The sequence below is a fragment of the Acinonyx jubatus genome, chromosome D3 (genome assembly GCF_027475565.1).
Source record: "Acinonyx jubatus isolate Ajub_Pintada_27869175 chromosome D3, VMU_Ajub_asm_v1.0, whole genome shotgun sequence".
Classification (NCBI taxonomy): Eukaryota; Metazoa; Chordata; class Mammalia; order Carnivora; family Felidae; genus Acinonyx; species Acinonyx jubatus.
This window is the reverse complement of record NC_069392.1, coordinates 69,966,922-69,988,163: the sequence shown is the minus strand read 5'-3', so window position 1 is coordinate 69,988,163 and position 21,242 is coordinate 69,966,922. Positions and strand designations below refer to the sequence as shown.

Sequence of the window (21,242 nt, the reverse complement as noted above, 5' to 3'; positions counted from 1 at the left end):
CCTAAATGGACTCTGAAGTCAACAGCACAAAGACACAAACTTCCCCATCTCCCACAAATCACTCTAGAGTTCTATTTTAAGAACACTGTGGCCACAAGTTTTTGGAAGCCCTGAAACTCAACTTTGAGTGTGCCTGTCTGTATCTTATTCTTTCGCGTGAGAAAGTAGATGCTTCTTTTCCCATCACCAGTCATCTTTTGAACGACTGTGGTCTTACCAAAAGCATAGGAAACATTAGCAGAGCAACCAATTCAGTTCAACCAGAGTTTTCTGAATCCCATCATAATTTCATTGTGGAAATGAGACAAACACATCTAAAACAAAGGATGAAATCAGAACAGCGTGTTTAATCTAATAAAGCAATTCAATTTTTAGAATTTATAGCACTGGCAGGGTCCTTGGAGGATTAGTTCAAAAGGCCTCATTCTGTGCATGAGGAAACTGATAGTGGACGGATGTGTGGCACTGATTCATACCAATGAGAAGGTACTGATACCTTGTCTTGTGGTGTCCCCCCCACCCCTTCTTGCCTCTGCTCCCCATGGTCTGTGCTTGAAAACACTGAGAGTCAAACCTCCCCTCTACAAGATAAACTCATCTCTACGATCTTCAAGTAGTTGAAAAGTTATCCAAACTTCAGAACTATTCTTTCTTCTTTTTCCCATCTTTATTTTTCTCTTTCTGTTTACTTCAGTCCCCAAGTCAAAATCACTGGGATTTGGATGAGGACTCTCTCCCTCCGCCCCCCAGAATATTCATAAGCTTTCTAGTTCTCTAGTCAAATGTCAGCTCACCCCCCCTACTCTTATGCATGCACACGCACGCACGCACACACACACACACACACACACACACACACACACACACACACTTCAATCCTGACTGCTTTCTCACAAACAGTGTTATCATATTGTCTATGGAAGAAAATGACTCTACTGTGTCCCAGATAATTTACAAAGTATAACATAAATGAGAAATTCACCTCTAATCACACATTTAAAGACTGGAGGCCTAGAAAGATGAATCATTGCTCATATCAGATCAAGCCTATCCATTATAAGCATTCAAGCTCCCCACTTATAGGTACGTATAGTTTCCAGAGAATTTTACCATTTACTGCTTCTTGAACTGAACCTATATTCCCAGTTAAGATGGCCTTCTCTCTAATAGCCCCATATAGCCCTATATCTACACTTACAGCTTTCTCCTTTCTGGAATGATTTTCCTCTTCCACTCTGCTAATTCATATTCTATACTTCCTTCCCATTTTGAGGCAAGCTCTGCTTTGGCCACAAAGGTCTCCATGACACAATAGTACACAGTTTCCCCCAAGGATTTAATTGTGCTTTGCTTGATACTGTTCCATTATTGCTAAACGCATATCTACCTTCTCACCCTGGTAAGATAGCAGGGAATCGTAGTTTTCACTTTCCCTTTACCCTATGTCCAAATTTTATTATGTACATTTATTTTGTGGGTTATTTTACATTCTAGATTTGATTCTGCTACCATTATAAATTCAATTCCATTGAACAAGACCATACCCTAGGCCTTGAAAGAAGACAGCAATTAAACATGAAAATATCCCTGCCATGAGAAGGGTAATGTTACAGTAAGGAAGGTACCCTTCCATAAATAATGAACTCCTAAACTTCCTCCCTAAGATAAAGGATTTCCTTTCAATATTCTGTAAATCTTTCATTACCAACTCACGGCAATGTAATTCTATGTTTCAGGTCCCAAGGCTACCTACTTCCCTTTACTAACAGAACAAAATTAATTAGACCCAATTGTAAGTAACTCCTTTCTTCAGAAAAAGAACAGAAATCATACTGAAGACCAAATTCCTTGTTGCCACTCAAATTGGAGGATCTTTAAAAAGCAAAGTAATAATGCCAAGCAAAATGGAATGATATAGCTTTAAAATATAGGGATAGTATCTTCCTAATGTGTACATTTAAAAAACAAACAAAACAGAACTGTGACACAGGAATCATTCCACTTACATTAAGATAATTCCACTGAACATCACATCATATAACCAGAAAAAAAGTGAATACAGCTTCTAGAATTCCAGTTAGACTAGAATTACCAAGATTTCCCACTGGCCTTTACCTAAATATAACTGAACTTTGAAATCAAGGTTTTTGGAGTTTTTTAAATAGGTTTACCTTGCAATTCTCTTAGGCCTTTGCAGAGACTGTTTCATTCAAGAACTCAGAACTCTCCCCAGGGATTCATTAATCTTAAAATGTCTCTCTATGGTTCCAAGTTGATTACAGTATACATTAAGCCTCACAAAAAATCTTGCATTAAAGAAGGAACTCAAAACTTATACTGAATCAGAGACAAGAGTTGAGGACATCCCAACACCAGTATACATTCCAATATCTAAACCCAAATTGCTGATTAACGTATACTTGCTAAAATCAGGCTCCTTTCCAGCTGGAAAGAACAAGACACTGATTTTATTTTTTTTTCACACATATGTCTGTTAACCCCAGGTCAGCCAACCTTAGCACTGAGGCCATGCCACCCACCCTACATCATTCATTCATTCATTCATTCATTCATTCATTCATTTAACACACTTTATTAAAACCCTACTCTGATCTGAGGAAAAATAAAAAGAACAGATAGCCACTGTTATGAAGGAGTTTATAAACTAGGTTAAGAGAAAAGACCTGTTTACAAGAAACTACTAGAGAGGGAATTATATTAAGACAAATAGGATATTACAGTAAGGCAAGCAGCTCTCTGGGGAGTTATGAGTCTAGCAAAGCCCCATGAGCTGGCCTTTTGAAAGGGCTACTAGAAACACAAAGATGAGAAGAGTCAGTAAGTATCATGAAGCTGTTTCTGGTCTGAGGTATGGAGGGATGGAAGGAGATAAAACCAACCAAAATACAAGGCAGGATTTATTATGGAATTTTAAAAAATGGAGACAAATATAGACAGAATAGAAAAGGAAGAAATTCAGTTTGAACAGGCAACATCAGGAAAGATTTGACAGGTGTTAGTAAAGTTGTATATATTTGCATGTGCATTTTTTTATTACAAAAGTAATATGTGATAAGCTTCAAAAAAGTAAAAGTAAAGAAGAGCAGTGTTAGGGGAGAGAAGAGGATATCACAACAGACAGCCTTTGAAAAGTATAACAAATGAAAAGAGAGAGTTTGAGTTGACACCACAGTGTGAACAAGGCAGAAAGGCAGCAGGAAGTTCAAAAGTGACCACATGTCGGGCCCTATGTAGTGTGATGGCAGGTGGAGGTGAGCAGGAGAGGAGGGTACACTTGACACGTAGGTTGCTATACGGTTGTGGGGGTCTGATGACACACTGGGGATGGAGGAAGCACTGCCAAATCCAATGGTTGTTTGGCTGCTGGAATGAAACGTTTAGCTCTGTTTTAGGAAGAGCCTACTGGCAATGATTCATGGACAGATTGAATCGAGGATATAAGCCCAGTCAGGTGGCCATAGCAAGAGCCTGAAGAAAAGTACAAGATGTGGGTTTTTAGAAAGTAAAAAAGGGGGGGGGGTGGTAATTCTCAGGGATGGACAAAGTCAGGATATTCTAGTGCTCATGGATAAGAATTGTACTTCATCAGAGATGTGAAATGAGATTGTCAGGTGATCAGAGTGAGGCACAAACATGGGGAGATCACTGACCAGTTTTGGACAGCTAGCATGCGATGTAACTGGAGTTTCTCAAGGGTAAAAATCAACATTTTACATTAGCAGACAGTGAAAAGCCAAGTGTTATTCTCTAATAATATGCATTTTTTCTCTTTATATTATTTTCTTTCTTTCTTTCTTTCTTTCTTTCTTTCTTTCTTTCTTTCTTTCTTTCTTTCTTTCTTTCTTTCTTCTTTCTTTCTTTTTCTCCAGACATGTAATACTTAGGGATATGAGATGGCTACAAGGGGTCCAAAAATGTATATGTGCAGTAGACTGTAGTTGCCTTCTCAGACTATAATTTTAAGTCTCCAAGTAGAAACCCTAGGAGATATTTATATCCTGGAAGATTTCAGCTAACTATGTATTTGCCTCCAGGCAGCAGCCTCAACAGTAGCTGTGTTTACTTTCCAACACTGAATGGGAAACATCATTTTGAAAAAGCTAATTTCCAAAACCCACCCCATAACAGCCTAATTTTAGAACCTATGAAAGCTAATAATTTCAAAATTCTACCCGACAGTTTCTTGTTTATGTTTTGCAACCCAAGTCTAAAAATATCATAAGGAAGATTTTAAATATTACTTTGTCTATTTATTTACTGATTACTGTATTTATTTATATATTCCCTGAAGCAAAGGCACAGCAACTTATTGTTTCCAGTGGTGTTTGTCCTCTAGACTGGAGATTGTTTTCCCATGATAAGACAAGGACCTGGGGAGAAACTCTGATGAAGAAAAATCAGAGTTCCTGATTAAACTCTCCAGTAAAAAAAGAACAAAATCCAATAACTGTATGCTAGAACAGCATAGGCTTCTTGCACCCTAGTATTGACAGCATCTATCTCCTTAAGGATGATTAAAATCAGGAAAGCACTGCACTGAGGCTAAACCTTACATGAAGAAATAATAATCAAACCTGGTTCTCTGAGAGGGTCTGATTGTCAGCAATGCAGCACTTTAAAGGAGAGATTGTTTTAAAAGTTCCAAACTTCTCTGCAAAATATCTAGGAGTTTTCTTGTGAATTAAGTCTCTTTTACAAAATGTTGAAATAACCCTTCAAATAGAAGCAAAATCAGTAATAAAAGAAAAAAGGCATTCCAACTTGATACAATAGGACGTGTCCTAGGGGAATAGGTGGAATTCGGTATATTTCCAAACTCATTTTTCAGTAACGTTTAGACAAAGTGGTTAAATCAAACACTGTCACTTTTGACTCGTCTTTAAGATTGGGAGCCCTGTCCCAGATGCGGAATGGAGGCCACCTGTCGCCAAGAAACATTCAACTTTTAATATGATTGATATGTGAGCCTTACTAAAAATTCTTACATTGATAAAACTGTCCTGCTCCCAATTTAAAAAATACTCCTTAGATCTGTAAGAGAGGACCCTGTGGGGAAACCCACATCTCTAGGATGTCCTTTTTGGAGGAAGTTAAAAAGTTACACTGAGTAAAATACCTAAGGAAGAAACAGCCTACTACTTAGCCCGTCTGACCCCAGCTTCCTATTTCCGTCTTTTCTCCATTCTTACTGTGAAAGAGTTTCTTGAAATTCCATGTTGGTCCATTTACTTTCTTCCCCTTTGACATTCTAGTTCCAACAAACTCGTATCAAATCCAATAACCGTATGTTAGAACAGCATAGGCTTCCTGTACCCTATTGTTGACAGCATCTATCTTCTCTCCATTTCCTATTTCCATGTACCATTCTTCCCAGCAAAATCCCCTGCCCCTTCCTCTATGTCTCAACCATACAGACTGGGGAATAAGTTTAGGAATTCCCTGAGCTTGCACCAATGGGTTAACAAGGCGTAAAGAATTAGCCATAGGATGTTCACACTCAAGTTTGGGTAAACAAGATTAGTTAAATAAGTACAGATAAGGTGGGGCAAAGTCCCCAGTATAGGACAAAGATATAGGAAGCAAACAAGATTAGGTATTCTGGGCAGGGAAACACCCCAACTTAGTACTATAGCAGAAAGTTGCTTTCGCAGGAAGGAAGGACTAAATTAGGTAAACAGGTATATAGGGCTGTAGACAGCTGCAGGGTAAAGTTGCCCAGAGTGGAGCTAATTAGCAAAAGAAAGATGCCTTGTTGACCCTGAGGTAGCAGGCTCTGTCTTTCTTGTCCCCTAAACTAGTTTAAATAGAGGTGGTGCTTCAAGTCTCCTGTAAACAACCTTCCTACTGCCAGGATTTTGTTTTTTATTAACCCAAACCCCCAACCCTGCATATCTTCAAAACCCCCTTTCCCTCATGCCCATGAGTTAATGTTCATTATTTAATTGTCTCTTTGTACATGCCCACCACCAGGTTTGTAAGCCTAATAAAAAATGGAGCAAGGACCCTTACTCAGGGCTCTTGTCTTCTCCGGGACATTAGCCATCTCTCGCATTTTAATCCTGCATCCTGCTTTCTTTTTGGACAAGAAAGAACTCCAGACCCAGAGTGTATGACAACAGACCTTTACACCCTGGCTTGAAAAGGCCTTGCTCTTTTGTTCTCCTGTTCTACCTTAGTGCCTGCATGATCTTGTGTTTGAAATGATATCTCCCCACTTTTTTTTTTCCTTTTCCAATTTAAAAGCCCCTTTTCTTTAAGGAGTCCACATTCCCCCAGGCCCTTATACATCTGCTTCTGTGACCCAAAGCATGTTGCACAAACTCTTACAACCCCCAGCACGTTGCACCGTATCATCAGGCACCTACTTTTCCACCCTATGCCCAATAGTTTGGTCCTGAAAGACACAGATCTATGTTGTCCTTGTGCAACATAACCCTGAGGGGGGCTCAGGAAACGTTTGTTGAATGAATTTGGAAAATCAGCACACACCAATTTCCTCAGAATATATTTCTTTCATTTCAAATAGAAAGGCATTTGCATTTTTTATATTGTTTCCAATTAAAGAATTATTTTAGTGTTTTTAAAACGCATTCACTGCCCAATAAACCTCCCAGACAATATTCTCAAATTAATTCTGGTTTTATAGAGACCGTGCTTTTTATTGGACAGCATATTTTAATGGACATGATTTTAACATCTAGTTATAAAATTTCTGCCACCAAGTTTCACAAATGTGTCAGCTTAACAAGAGATTGGATTGCAATGATACATCCCATACGGCCTCAGCTGTACAGAAAATAGGGTGAGTAATAAGGAATCAGACAAGGCCTAGAAGTGCTATGTTCATCTCACACATTCAGTTCTGCTCCACTGTTTCTTCCTTCTCCAAAGGGAGAGAGCCCAAGTAGAGGTGTTCTACATTCCAGGGTTGCTCTGTCAGGAGCAGGTTCAGGATAACAGCAAAGCACCTAAGAGATCCAGAAATTGGATCTTGCAATATTAAGCTTTGAGTGAAGCTTCCACAGAAGGTGATGTATAATTACTGTCACTAGTTCTTTGATTGATTATTGATTGTAATCATCTGCTCTCTCCCATGACAGAGCTGGCTCTAACTTGTCCATGCAGTGACTGATAATGGCATGTCCCTTCTTTTCAAAGGTAACTTATGCATATTGCTGCCTGAGATAAATTACTCATTGACGGTGGGGGATGGAGAAAAGTAGTAAAGGAGCAACTCAAGTTTATTAGTAGACTTAATGATATATTGTACTCAATATCTGTATTCCGGCTATCCATAATGAGGCTGGACAAAGCTTACAATGGGGAGCCAGTATGTCAGGGAGCTTGGCTATTGGATTCTTTGGCCAACAAAGTAAAATAATATGATGCATTTGACAAGGTGAGTAGAAATTATGTTTTCAAAATAATACTAATACTTCATCTATGTAAGAAACATTAAAGATCACAAATGAAGTACCTTAAGTTGGAAACATTTCCCTGGATTGCTTTAATTAGGATTTGGAGAAAATAAGCATTAAAGATGAAATTTTACTCTCAATATGCAATGTAGTACTCAAGCATCGCTTTTACTAAATTTGTGACCTCTTCTAAGTTAATTAGCCTTTCTGAATCACAGCATCTATTACAAGTCCAATGCATGTCAAGCTCTCAACAAATATTTGTGCAGTGAGTGAATGAACCTTAATCTCTTTATCTGTAAGATGACTTAGAAAGTAAGTCAGGTCTGGCAAACACAGATTCCGCATGAGGCCAAGTAGGCCAAGTATGTGAATTAATCTAATGGGAGATATTAAAATTTTGTTTTCAAAATTGATTTAGCCAAGTCAAGTAAGTCTTCCTGATAGATTTATTTTCTTTTTCCATAGCTTGATTTAATATGTGAGTTTCCAGTTTGTCCATAATGACTATATGGTTGTTATGAAAGTTATGTGAGAGAATACATAGGAAGTATCTAATACAGTGCCTGGTGATTTTAAAAACTGAAGCTATATTTTAAATAGCATTTTAATATGAAACCTTTTTTAAGAAATAATTTTTCTTACTGTTAAATATCTTCCATTAGGTCATGAATTGATAAACAAAAGGTGGTATATCCATATAATAGAACTTAATTTGGCAATACAAAAAAATAAAGTACTGATACATGCTACACTACAGATGAACCACTGTGCTAAGTGAATTAAGTGAGTCACAGAAGCCACATCTTCATTACATACCTATCAAAGTGGCTAAAATAAAAAAAAAATAATAATGATAGCACCAAATGCTAGTGAGGATGCAGAGAAATTGTACTGCTCATACATTGCCAATGAGAATGTAACAGGATATACAGCCACTGTGGAAAAGAGTTTGGCAATTTCTTATAAACTTACATGCAATTTCCATATTGTACTCAGAAACTGTACTCTTATACATTTATCCCAGAAAAATGAAAATTTAGCAAAAGCCTATACAACAATGTTCATAGCAGCTTTATTTATAATGGCTAAAAACTTGAAACAGTTCAGCTGTCCTTCAGCAGATAAATGGTTAACATGTAATGGAATATAACTCAGCAATGAAAAAGGAATGGGCTATGGATATATGCCACAACCTGGATGGTCTCCAGGGAATCGTGCTAAGTCAAAAAGTTCAATCCCAAAAGCTTAAATACTGTTTGATTCTATTTATATAACATTTTTGAAATGACAAAACTTCAGAAATGGAGAACAGATTAGTGGTCACAATGGTGAGGGGGCATTCAACATGAAAGTACAAGGATTCCTGTGGGGATGGAATTTTTCTGCATCTGTACTTTAGTGGTTGGTACACCTTCATGTGTGACAAAACTGTTTGGAATTAAATACAGAGACATGAGCTCTCACATACACAAATGATTCTAAGTAAAACTGGGTAAATCTGAATACTATCTGTGGCTGGCATCAATATCAGTATCCTGGTCATGATATTGTACTACACTGACATAGGATTTTAGAATTGGAAGAAATTGCGTTAAGAATGCACAGGACCTCTGTGTATTATTGTTTACAATGTCATGTGAATCCACAATTATCTCAATAAAAATACCTATTAAAATTTTTAAAGGTCACATATTATATGATCTTACTTATATGAAATGTCCAGAGAAGGTATATCCATAGAAACATAAAGTAGATTAGTGGAATAGGGACTGGAGAGAGGGTGGGAAAGGAAGTATGGCATTTCTCTTTGGGGTGATGAAAATGGTCCGCAAGTAGATAGCTGTTGAGAGTTGCCCAGGTTTGTGAATATACTAAAAATTCACACTTTTAAAGTGTATGTTTTATGTTATGTGAATTACATCTCATCACCCTTGACAGTTTGTCTCTAGGTTAGGAAAGGTGGCCTTCAGAAAAGGTAAAAGGATAGAAAATAATTTACAGACAACTCTCCTCTTTCCCCCACCACCCACTGGGCAAGAAACTCCCTCCTTTAAGCTTCATTGAATTACTCATTTGAAAGAAGGGCTTCTCACACACAAACCCTTCAATCAATGTTGATGCACAGTTCTCAGCTGTTGTCTCCCCATGGAGCAGCACCTGAACATGAAATCCAGCTCCCAGAATATGCCTTTAAAAAACGCCATTTGCCTTGTGCAGAAACATTCAAATCCAAATTAATGGTAATATTATTTTGCACTTTGAACTCACTCTACACAACACTTTACAATAAAGGATCAGGTTCTAGAACCTATCTTGGTGAAACTTCGTGAACTGTTCAGCTTCCACAATTCTGAAAAACAAAAACCTTAAGGAATGCTCCAGAGAATTAACAGATACAACTTTGGTGTGAAATCCTCTTACTAATCACCATGCATAAGACATCTGGCCAGTATGAATTTTTGACCTTTCTTCCCCTAAGTGTCAGCATAAATCTTTTCCTCCTAGAGTAGAAGAAACCAGAGGATGGGCTTTGCTTTTGAATTTAGACTAAGTTCTGCACACAATCCCTCAGATAGTACATAAGTACCAAGACCACTAGGTTATCCACAGGCTTGATGCTGGCCACGAGTAATGACGTCACTGTCAGAAAGACTGCAGCAAAATCTCTACCTTTTGCCTGCGCAAGGTGAAAGAGTGGAGGTGGTTATGGAAATGAGATTGGCTCACAGAAAGCAATAATTGCATAAGATGGTGGGTTGGTTTGTGGGATTTAATTTCTTTCTTTCTTTCTTTCTTTAAGATCAAGAATAAAACATGGATCATGACGGATTATTCCAGAAAACCTTAGGAGGTATTAGTACAGACACTAAACCTCAGAGAAAGTGATGACAATAGGTAACAATGAAGCAGAAGAAACTTAAAAGGGAGGTAGGAATGTGGGTGTCAAGGGAGGTAGATGAAATATTTTAATATAGCAGCATTACTGAGTAATTTTCACAAGCCAAGAAGAGTTCAAGCAAAAAAAAAAAAAAAAAAAAAGAAAAAAGAAAAAAAAAAGGAAACTCATTAAGCTATTAGGGCCATAAAGAGAGAGAGAAAAAAAAATTCAATAGTCTACTTTCAGGAAACACTTCTGTAAGGAAATAAGTTTGATATTTTTAAATGCCATATCCAAACTATAGTGCAATGAATATATGGATTTACTTTAAAATATTTATCAAACTGGTGTATCTTTTGACTGTCGTATTGTATTTAAAGCTGGTGTTGAGTGGTGCCTGGGTGGTTCAGTCCAACAAGCGTCCAACTCTTGATTTTGGCTCAGATCATGATCTCACGGTTCATGAGCACTATCTCCACGTCACGCTTTGTGCTCACAGCGCGGAGCCTGCTTGGGATTCCCTCTCTCTCCCTCTCTCTCTGCCTCTCCTCTCTCCCCCTCTCTCAGAATAAATAAACTTAAAAAAATAAAGCTAGTGTTGAATGATTTTGGAGGGCAAATGTTGTAGAACAGAACTAGCATGTTTCAACTGCTTTTCAGAGGTTTCTAGTAGTTTCTGTGTCTTCTGGAGACAAGCATAAGTGGCATCCTTGGAGTGAGAAGCCCTGGAATCTTTTATTGTTTATATGTGTCACACATCTCAGAGCAGTTTGTAGGACTGATAACACATTAGCTAACTGCTTGACTCATCAGTTTGAAGGCAGCCCTGGAGAGAAGGGGTTCCTCACAAAGTAGCCCAGAGAACAGGAGGTGGTTTATAAGTAGTGACAGCTTTGGAGTAGATGTTTGAACATATAGAAGGACACCCCAAAGACAGTGACGTTAATGGAAATTGTGCAGTAAATAGCAGCTATTTAGAGGACGATTTACCTTATTTCTTTATAATCTCTCTTTGGGAAATTTCAGCATTTCTCACTTCCGGCGTCACCTTTCTAGATCTTTTATCTGTAGCCTTTGCCTTCCGGTTTTAGGGTCGCTAAAGCCAATGAAAATAAATTAGACTGGCGTTACCGGAAGCTGTACCTGCCTGTGCTCCCCTCAGCTTTCCACATCTGCCAGGAAAGTAAAGGAGCGCATCTCTGCCTGTCTCAGGGCTTCTCCTCTAGTTCCTACTAGTGCGTATCTCTGAATGTTTCCCGACACTTAGTAAATGTTCTGGGACAAAGACAGTCAAGACATATGTTTTTCCTAGGTTTTGGTAACTTCATTCCTTTTCTCTGCAAAATGCTATTTTTAATTCTTGAAGTATGGTGGAGTAGGAAGAACACTAAACATGAAGCCCAAAGTCCTAGTTCCACCTATTGAACACTTCCTGGGTGCCATCTATTATGTTTTACATGCATAATCTCTCTGTTTTTATAACTCTGTGACAATCCCCATTTTGCAACTGACAAAACTGAGGCTTACTTAGAAATGTTTAGTAACTACCCCAAAGTCACGTGACTAGAAAGTGGTACAATTAAAACTTAAACCTAGTGACAGATCCTCTCAAATGCTTGGAATCTTTCACTTCGCCTTCCTGCTTTTCTTGCTGATGAACTTGAACAAAGGACTTACCTATTCTCAGCCTTGGGCAGCTCCGTGTCCAAAAGGTGTCACAAATGTGTAAGTGTGTATGTGTAAAATACGTGTCATCCCTCAAAGACAGATAATATCCTTGACCTTTCTACTTAATGAAACATAGCAATCATATGAAATTATTTGTAAACAGCAAATTCCTTGAAATATATTATTTTTAATTTTTTTCAGTATGCGATATACACTATACTGTATGTAGCATATTCCTATTTCTCTGAACTATATTAGTAGGTTTTAGTTGCATTCAAAGTTTTAACTACAGCTTTCTACTATAGTTTTTTGTTTTTTTGTTTTATAAATTTGTTGAAATTTTCCCTTTGATTGGACAGGAGGATTAACCATGATACTTTTCCAGAAAGGTAAATAGGCTAAGGGCAGATGTGTTCCTTTCTCCGATTCACAGGACAAGAAGTCTGCCTGGAGCAGATATTATCATTGTTGCATCCACAAGGTGACTTTGGTAGATAAGAAGGAAGCTAGAGGTAGATGCCTCTTCTTATAGGCAGAATGTATATGATAAGGAATAATTCTTATATGTGCAAGTCATTGGCATGAGTGACTATACAAGATGAGAGTCTGAGACTCTGAGGAACAGGTGATGCCAATGGTTTCTAACAAAACCTGTAGAGACTTGAAGAAACAGCAATGTGTTTCTGCTGTAGGGAAACACATCTGTCTATTCTATTTATTTATTTTTAAGTTTATTTTCAGAGAGAGAGAGTGTGTGTGTATGCATGCATGTGTAAGTGGGGGAGGGGAAGAGAGAGAATCCCAAGCAGGCTCCACACTGCCAGTGCAGAGCCTGGTGCAGGGCTCGAACCCACAAACCATGAGATAATGACCTGAACTGAAGTTGGACACTTAACTAACTGAGACACCCAGGCACTCTGTAGACAGCTCTTTTAAATCCTAGCAGTAATAGGAATGTGACGGCTCTTCCTCCTACCTGAAGGGGTCAGTCCCAATCCTGAATAGTAAATATTTTTATGAATATTTAATAATACAAATTAGGAGAACTTGTATTTTCTTCTGTTGGAAAACCAGAGATAAAGATGAGTACTGGAATACTGGTTCACTTCTAATCGTCATGAACAGCAGAGAAAACCCACTGCAGTGAAAACCTGGGCCTCAGAATGCCCACAGCCTTTTGTGTACAGAATGGCAGTAGGTGCATGGTTTTTCATCTGTCAGCTGATGGATAAATTTTAGGCCTGTGAGCCAAGTGTTACAAATCTGTATGCTGACCAGGGGCCTAACTGGTAAAAGCTTGGCCTAAACTTGTTACTAGTGGCTAACTATACCAACCATATCTTCTATCAGAAATTTTGTGCAGGAACACAGATATAGCTTAGAGTAGAATCCATTAGGTGCTAAAGACTATGAGTAAGCAGAAACCACAAGTGGGAAAGCCCAGAGATAAAAGTTAACTATAGTAGGAATAGGTCACTAGGGCTGATGAAACTTGAAAGGTTCTATGTCCAGTTACTGATTTCCAGTTCCTGAGCCAGGCTCCAGTCTCTTTGAATTTTTTTTTAATGTTTATTTATTTTGAGAGAGTGGGAGGGAGGGAGGGAAGGGCAGAGAGAAAGGGAGACACAGAATCCGAAGCAGGTTCCAGGCTCTCAGCTGTCAGCACAGAGCCCACTTCGGAGCTCGAAATCATGATCTGTGAGATGGTGTCCTGAGCCAAAGTCAGAAGCTTTAACCAACTGATAAGCTCCAGGTTTTTTGAAGCTGTACTTAAGGACTGAATGTCTGTATTGCCCTTCCAAATTCATATATTGAAATCCTAAACCCCAATTGTTAAGGGTTATTCAGAGGGGGGCCTTTGGGAGGTAATTTGGTCATGAGTGTGGAGCCCTCAGGAATGGGATTAGTGTTCTTATAACAAAAAGAAACAGAAGAGCCCCTTCCCCTCTTTCTACCACAGGAGGGTACACTGAGATGTCGGCCCTGTGCAACCCGGAAGAGAGCTTTCAACAGAACAGGACAGTGATGGAGCCCTGATCTCACACTTCCAGCCTGTAGGACTGTGAGAAATAAACTTCTGTTGTATGAGCTGCTCAGTCCATGGTGATTTGTTACATCAGCTGAACAGACTAAAAACTGGCAATACGGCTGTACTTGCTCTTCTTTGAAACCTAGCGGTGCAGACATTTTCAAAAATTTTTTTTAAACCCAAATAAAAGGTAAAAACTCCTGACTTCGTTATTTTCATGTGTATTTTACAGAAATTCTCCCAGCCTTAGTTTTGAAGAAGAATGTTACAGCTTGTACAGTATTTATTAAAGAACTAATGAGATAAAGGAAAAATGAGAGAAATGTTTGCCTACACAAGAGGACAGCCTGACCCACAATCAGTTTATTATACTGGCATACCGATCTGAGAATTTTAACCCACTTGTGCTGCCTACCGTAATGTTGGTAACAAGATTCTACATCATCTTTAGCTGTAATAAGGAGCAACTACAAGATTTCAGAGCTTAGAAATGCAGTGGTTTTATTTTTTACTCACGGAAGCATGCCAGTCTGCTCTGCTGACCCTTCACATTAAAGCTAAAACAGGTTGCCTAGAAAATCATTCTGTAGAAATAAGGCAAAGCTCTTGGGGATCGGACTAGTTGCCCTCCTTCTCCAGAACTGGCAGAGCCTTAGATACTCTTGACCTGATGCCCTCCTACATGCCAAATAAATATAATGATTTCATTTTCTTGAAAATACTTTTACCAGCCACCCAGATAGACCAAAATTAACCTCAGGAAAACCTTCACTTGTGATTGAATTTGAATGACTGTGTTTACACAAAAGCAAAATAGCGGTTTGTGTGGGATTTTCTGCAGCCTGAAATGAGATGGTCAGCTTCTCCAGCATGTACATATTAATGGTCTAAATCATTACATATGTAACCATTAAAAAGCTCATTTAGCAACCACTGAACTCTACATTTTTCTAACACATTTATTTTCACTTTTGCCCCGAAGATAAACAACTGGGGGGAGAATCCCTCATCTAAGTGCAATTAAGCTTAATAATTACTCAAACTTGTCATCCATAAATCATGACCAATAAAAACAATCCCAATCAATTGCTTATCAGGGAAATACCTAGCTATGCTTTTTAATTTTTTTTAAATGTTTATTTATTAGAGAGAGAGAGAGAGAGAGAGAGAGAGCGAGCATGAGCATGGGAAGGGCAGAGGGAGAGTGAGACACAGAATCCGAAGCAGGCTCCAGGCTCTGAGCTGTGAGCACAGAGCCCGATGTGGGGCTCGAACCCACAAACCGCGAGTCACGACCTGAGCTGAAGTCGGACGCTTAACCTACTGAGCCACCCAGGTGCCCCGATATGCTTTTAATATAACACGAGAATCATCATTTTATGTATCTGTACATAAAATTCCTTTGTTTAAAGAATGACCATGTTTGTTTTCACATCCTCCAGCAGAATGAATACAGTATGTGGATACCATTTACTGCAGACTTAAAAAAGGGAAGAACAAATTGGTCTAAATGTAGTGTTTTACTCTTAAGATATGATATCACCTTTCATGAGTGTTTCCTTCAATACAGGGAAAGCAGAAGCATTTGTAATGTAGTTTTTCATTAATACAGGAAGATGGAACCCAGTAAAAACCCTAGATCACACACCTATCAGAATCCTATCCACGTCTAATGATATTAAAAAAAAAAAAAAAACTCCACTTTGGGAAGAGCTTTCTTTTGCTCATTGGGTAAAAAGGTACTGATGTATGACTTTGGATATTTAAAAACCACCACCTGAAGATATATTCTGAAGTTTTCTGGAGATATTTGGAATGTAGTGAGTGGAAAATAGTGCCCATCAGACCAGCACACAGAGGGCATTTTACTATATCCCTATTTCCATATTTCCCAGAAAGGTAGACCTATAAAATTCTTGTGCATGTGTGTGTGTGCACATGTATAACTGTGCATGCACAGGCATAAATCCATCAATTCTGAGAATATACTAAAAGCCCATGCTTTTCTGTGGTTGTTCATACATTATAGTTAATAAAACTGCACATATTTGAAGAGATTTTTTAAGCACACTGAGACACAGTATTTCATGAAACTCTCTGAATAGTCCTAGAAAGTAAACAGGGAAGATAGTGTAGATCTACAGATGAATTGAGACTTGCTCATAGGCCAGAATACTTTGGCCTCCAATCTAGATCTTCTGCATCCTAGGGAAGTGCCCATTTCACTGGACATAATGAGACTCTTAAAAGATCAGACTGCTCTGAATTGTCATTTACCAAGCATCACATCTTGTACCCTACAGCCACCAGCAGTACCTGAAGACTTGTCTCTTATCCTCCACGTACCAGGGATTGCTATCACCAATTCAGTTACAAATGCTTGTCCACTAAATTCACCATGCTTAATGTTAATATCCCCATGCTTAATATGGCCATCTATCTCTCCCTCTTACTTCCCCTCTCTCCAAGCTCTTTGTTTTTTCTTCTTTCATTCTTCCTTCTGCCTCCACTGGGCCCTCTAGAAACTCCGTCCCATGCCAAACAAGTTTTCCTACATCCTCAAATGCTTTCTAAGGATAAATTCTATCTCTCTGCTTAACTCATACCTGCCTCTCCCCCAAGGACACCGATTCCCCTGAAATTTTTGAAAAGAATGAATGCATGATGAACTCTGTCTTTAGGTAGGTGTATTAATTAGGATCATTATCACATAAACAAAACAAGGTAATATGAAAATATCATAAGCTTGTGCAATGTGAACTTATGATGTTAGTTTTAGCAGAAATTATTTTCACTTGACAGAAAAACTGAGGCTCACAGAAACAGCATTTAATTCAAGTGAGGTCCAGGAGTGGTTAATGTCAGAACTCCTTTCCTTTGGCTTCTCATCTTTCTCTGTTATTTCTCCTCAATTATATTATTTCTTTGTCCTCATTGTCAGCATTCTTAGGAGAGTTAAGAAACCTCTATGACAGCAACTGACAATTTTTTTTCTATTTTCCATTCATTCAACATCTGTTTATCAACAAGTACTTAACTTCTGATCAGCTACATTTTAAAAGTCTAGTCGTCATATATTAGACAACAAACCAGCAGTCTGCAAGCTTTTTCTGCAAGTGGACAGACTGAAAATAATTTAGGCTTTGTGGGCATAAAGTCTCTATCAGAGTTAATCAAGTCTGTTTTGTAAACCTGAAAAAACAATAACAGCCACAGACCTATTTAAATGAATAGGCCTGGATCTGTGTCTCAATAGAAATTTATTTACAGAAACAGGTGGGTGCCTAGATTTGTCCAATAGGCCAAAGTTTGCTAACCCCTGAAAGAGACTGTTACAGACAGGTGAAAGTAGACTGTGTAAAAAGTGGGAGATGAGTTTAGAAGAGACTAGTTTCCACCAGCATCTTCTAGATGACATCTATATTTACCAAATAGTGCATAGCAACCCACTGACTGATGAAAAATGACACCTTACAAACTAAACACCAAAGTGGGTTAAGGGGAAAGAGAGAAAGCTTTGGTCTTCAATCAGTACAGCAGGCACCTCTTCATTATGTCAGAGGGGAAGGAAATGCACACTTAAATCTTGATTGATTGACTTCTAATTGATTGACTTCTGACTGATTGACAATCTAATTGATTGACTTCCAGATACTGTTTCAGGAACTTGTAAAAATAATTTTACCTTATTAACAACCCAATAAAGCGAGCATTATAATCTGTATTTTAAAGATGAAAAGCAAAGCCGCAGAGAAGTTATATAACTTGACTCAACTAACAATTGAGAGAACCAAGATTTAAAACCATTTCTCTTTGCTATGCCAAATCATGTTCCTCCTAGGATTAAAAAAAGAAAAAATGAAAAGACTGGTGTACCTCGATGGCTAAGCTGGTTAAGCATCCAACTCTGGATTTCAGCTCGGGTCATCATCTCACAGTTCCTGGGATAGAGCCCCACGTCAGGCTCTGTGCTAACAGCACAGACCCTGCTTGGGATTCTCTCTCTATCCCCCTCTTTCTCTCCCTTCCCCTGCTCGTTCTCTCCTCTCTCTCACTCTCTCAAAATAAATAAAACATTAAAGAAATGAAAATACTTAAAAACCCTATTGTGATCACAGGAATAATTTGCCTTAGCCTTCCACTAGAATGGTTACCTAGTATTAAAATCTAATTTAAGAAGGTGCTCTTTTCTCCTCCACCTTTCCTACTCAGGCAAAGAATATTGGCAAAGAGGTTAATATGGAAGTATAGCACGCATAATAAAAGGTTATGAGCTCTCTGGTTTCTCTGATTGTCCCAGAGGGTTAAAGTGGCATATAATTGATTAAGTCTTAGTAACTTTATTTCCTTCAACTATATTTGGAATAAAACTGGTAGCTGATATCTCTCCACAAATGAATAACAATGAGTGATAAAAAGATTACTGTGTATAGAAAAGCTGCACCTCTACTTGCATAATTATATTTCTAAAAAGCTAAGCATAAAATTATTTGAGACATCACATTTAAGTACAATAGTGCAAGAGCTTCTTCAAGAGATCTACAGTATTTTTAAAGTAGAAAAATTTTCAATTACACAAATAACCTCTAATTTACTTATTTTATTAGAATGTCTACATCAAGATTCACTTTCTCAAAACAAGGTATACTTTCAAATGTGTGTTTAAATAGAATCACATTGGAGAGATAGGAACATACTAATGAAGCTCCTTAACAGGATTATGTTTACTTCTTTATCAGAATTTTTTCTTAACTTTGAAAAATATGCAGAAAGTAAAAATTGTATTAAGTTTTCAAGAGGATAGTCAAAGTAATTTTTGTCTTGTTTCATGACTCAACTAGGTTAGCCTATAATTATTTCCATATTAGAAAATGTTGGTGTAATAAAACCCTGCACTTCCATATGATGATAAGACATTGGGGCTTATCCAACAGGGCTGTAAAAACTGTTAATTGAGAAAAGCAGGAGATATTTATCTCGTTAGTTTCAGATTCATTTGTTGTTCTTGCACAAGTATGCAGATTTCTGAGAATGGCAAATTCTGTTCTTTTTTTGTTGGGTTCAAATGATGCATTGTTATCTAAATGATAATCAAAATTCCTTGATGCTATTAATAAACAAACTTTTAAAAAATATAATTGTAAATTATTGATCCCATGCCAAAAACCTGTCACCAGTGTATAAATTAGCATGAACATATGTTAATGCATAATTCACCATTTGCAACAGAGCTTTGTTAAAAAATTGATGAAAATTCATGAAAGAACCTTTCTAGATTAAGTTGCCTAATAAACAAGTAACCACAGGCATTCACAATGTAGAGTTGGTACAGCTTTTGAAATTGGCCTTCATGTGTTTGGTAGAACATTCATAAGGCATATTTAAACCTCTAGATAGATAATTTTGCTTATTACTTTGAATCACAGTTGTTTACATTTAACTACTAAATGGGAGAAAATTGAAAGGGCATCTAGTCTAATGTTTCCCAGTGTGTGGTCCATGGGCCACCTGCATTTGATTCTCTTGCGAGCTTATTAAAAATGTTCTTCATCCTGTCCCATCCCTAGGCTTCCAGAATCAAAATGTCTGATGAGAAGCCTAGAAACCTACTCTTACTTCCAAGTACCTCAGATGCATTTTATGTACTGCAAGTCTGAGATCCAATTATGTGGAACCTATGATTGAGAAACTGGGGTCACCTAAAAATCAGAGGCAGATCTGAGACTAAAAGGAATTATTCCTTACTCCTAATCCAGTGTTCTTTCTCCACATTTTAGAGAACAGTAAGTAAACAAGAAAGATAAATAGCTTGCATATGAGAGCAAATATCAGTCTTTACCAATGTTACTGGAATACATAATTGGTGGCTATGGCTAACACATGCTTACAATGGGCCAGATCCTATACTCAGTACTGAAATATATTAATTTCCTTAATCTTCCCATCAAACCTCTGGGGTAGGTGTTATTATAATCTCCTGTTTGCAAATAAGAAAACTAAGGCACAAAGAGGTCAAATAACTTGCCCTTGGTGTGGTAGAATTACCTTCACAGATGGGAATCAACAAGAAACACCATACCTAATTTCCCTTGGCTATTCAATAAGAGGTATTAATGCAGGTATTAATGTTCACTTGAGGTGGAACACTGTAAAATATTTTTGATCAAAATTTACCCCTAGAATACTGATCTTCCGGATAAACAAATTCTTTTTTAGACTATAAGGATATATTTAATTTAATGAACATATATTAATTTACCTACCAGGTATTTATACTTGAATGTGATTTTTTTTTTCAATCAGACTCTTGTCTTCTGAAGGGTGGGTGAAATTACGTGCAATGATAAAGTGGCAATCGGGGTAGGGTTTCTTGATTTAGCAAATAAAATTTGAGATGCTCAGTTAAATTCAAATTACAGAGAATCACAATTTTTTTTTATCCTAAGTGTGTTCCAAATACTGCAACATTATAATATTTTCTTACATGGGGGTGCCTGGGTGGCTCAATCGGTTAAACATCCAACTTCGGCTCAGGTCACAATATCTTGGTCAGTAAGTTCGAGCACTGTGTCAGGCGCTGTGCTGACAGCTCGGAGCCTGAAGCCTGCTTAGTATTCTGTGTCTCCCTCTCTCTCTGCCCCTCCCCCACTCTTGCTCTGTCCTCTGTCTCTCAAAAATAAACAAACATTGAAAAGCTAAAAAAAATATTTTCTTATACTAAAAGCTATTTATTGTTTATCCAAGATATAAATTTAACTGTGCATCTTCTAATTTTATTTGGCAGCCCTAGCTTGAAGAAAGAAAAAGAGGAGTTTTGGTCAGATCTGGGGGGGGGCCTCATTAGGGAATTTGCTCTAACCCTTGGGCAGCACAAAGGCACTGCCCTTGGAAAGTTAACAAGCACCAGAGGGCTCTGGGTAATAAAGACAAGGAAGACTAAGATAGGGCACAAAGAAGTCTTTGGGGAGAGAAAGACATTCTGCATAATGATTGAGGTGGTAGTTATACAGGTATATACATTTGTCTAAACTTGTTGGAATGTACACTTAAAATTTATGCATTTTATTATTTGTAAACTATGCTTCAATAAAGTTAATTAGAAAAAATTAAATTAAAAAAAAAGAAAGAGTATAAAAGGGGCGCCTGGGTGGCTCAGTCAGTTAAGTGTCCGACTTCGGCTCAGGTCATGATCTCATGGTTCGTGAGTATGAGCCCCATATAGGTT

The 21,242-nt window shown here is 37.8% G+C and overlaps 1 protein-coding gene across 2 annotated transcripts in view; it reads right to left on the bottom strand.

Annotated features, from left to right (window-relative positions):
* Positions 1-21,242, bottom strand: part of DCC (DCC netrin 1 receptor) — a 1,130,837-nt gene that overhangs the window by 931,998 nt on the left and 177,597 nt on the right. The window lies entirely within an intron of this gene.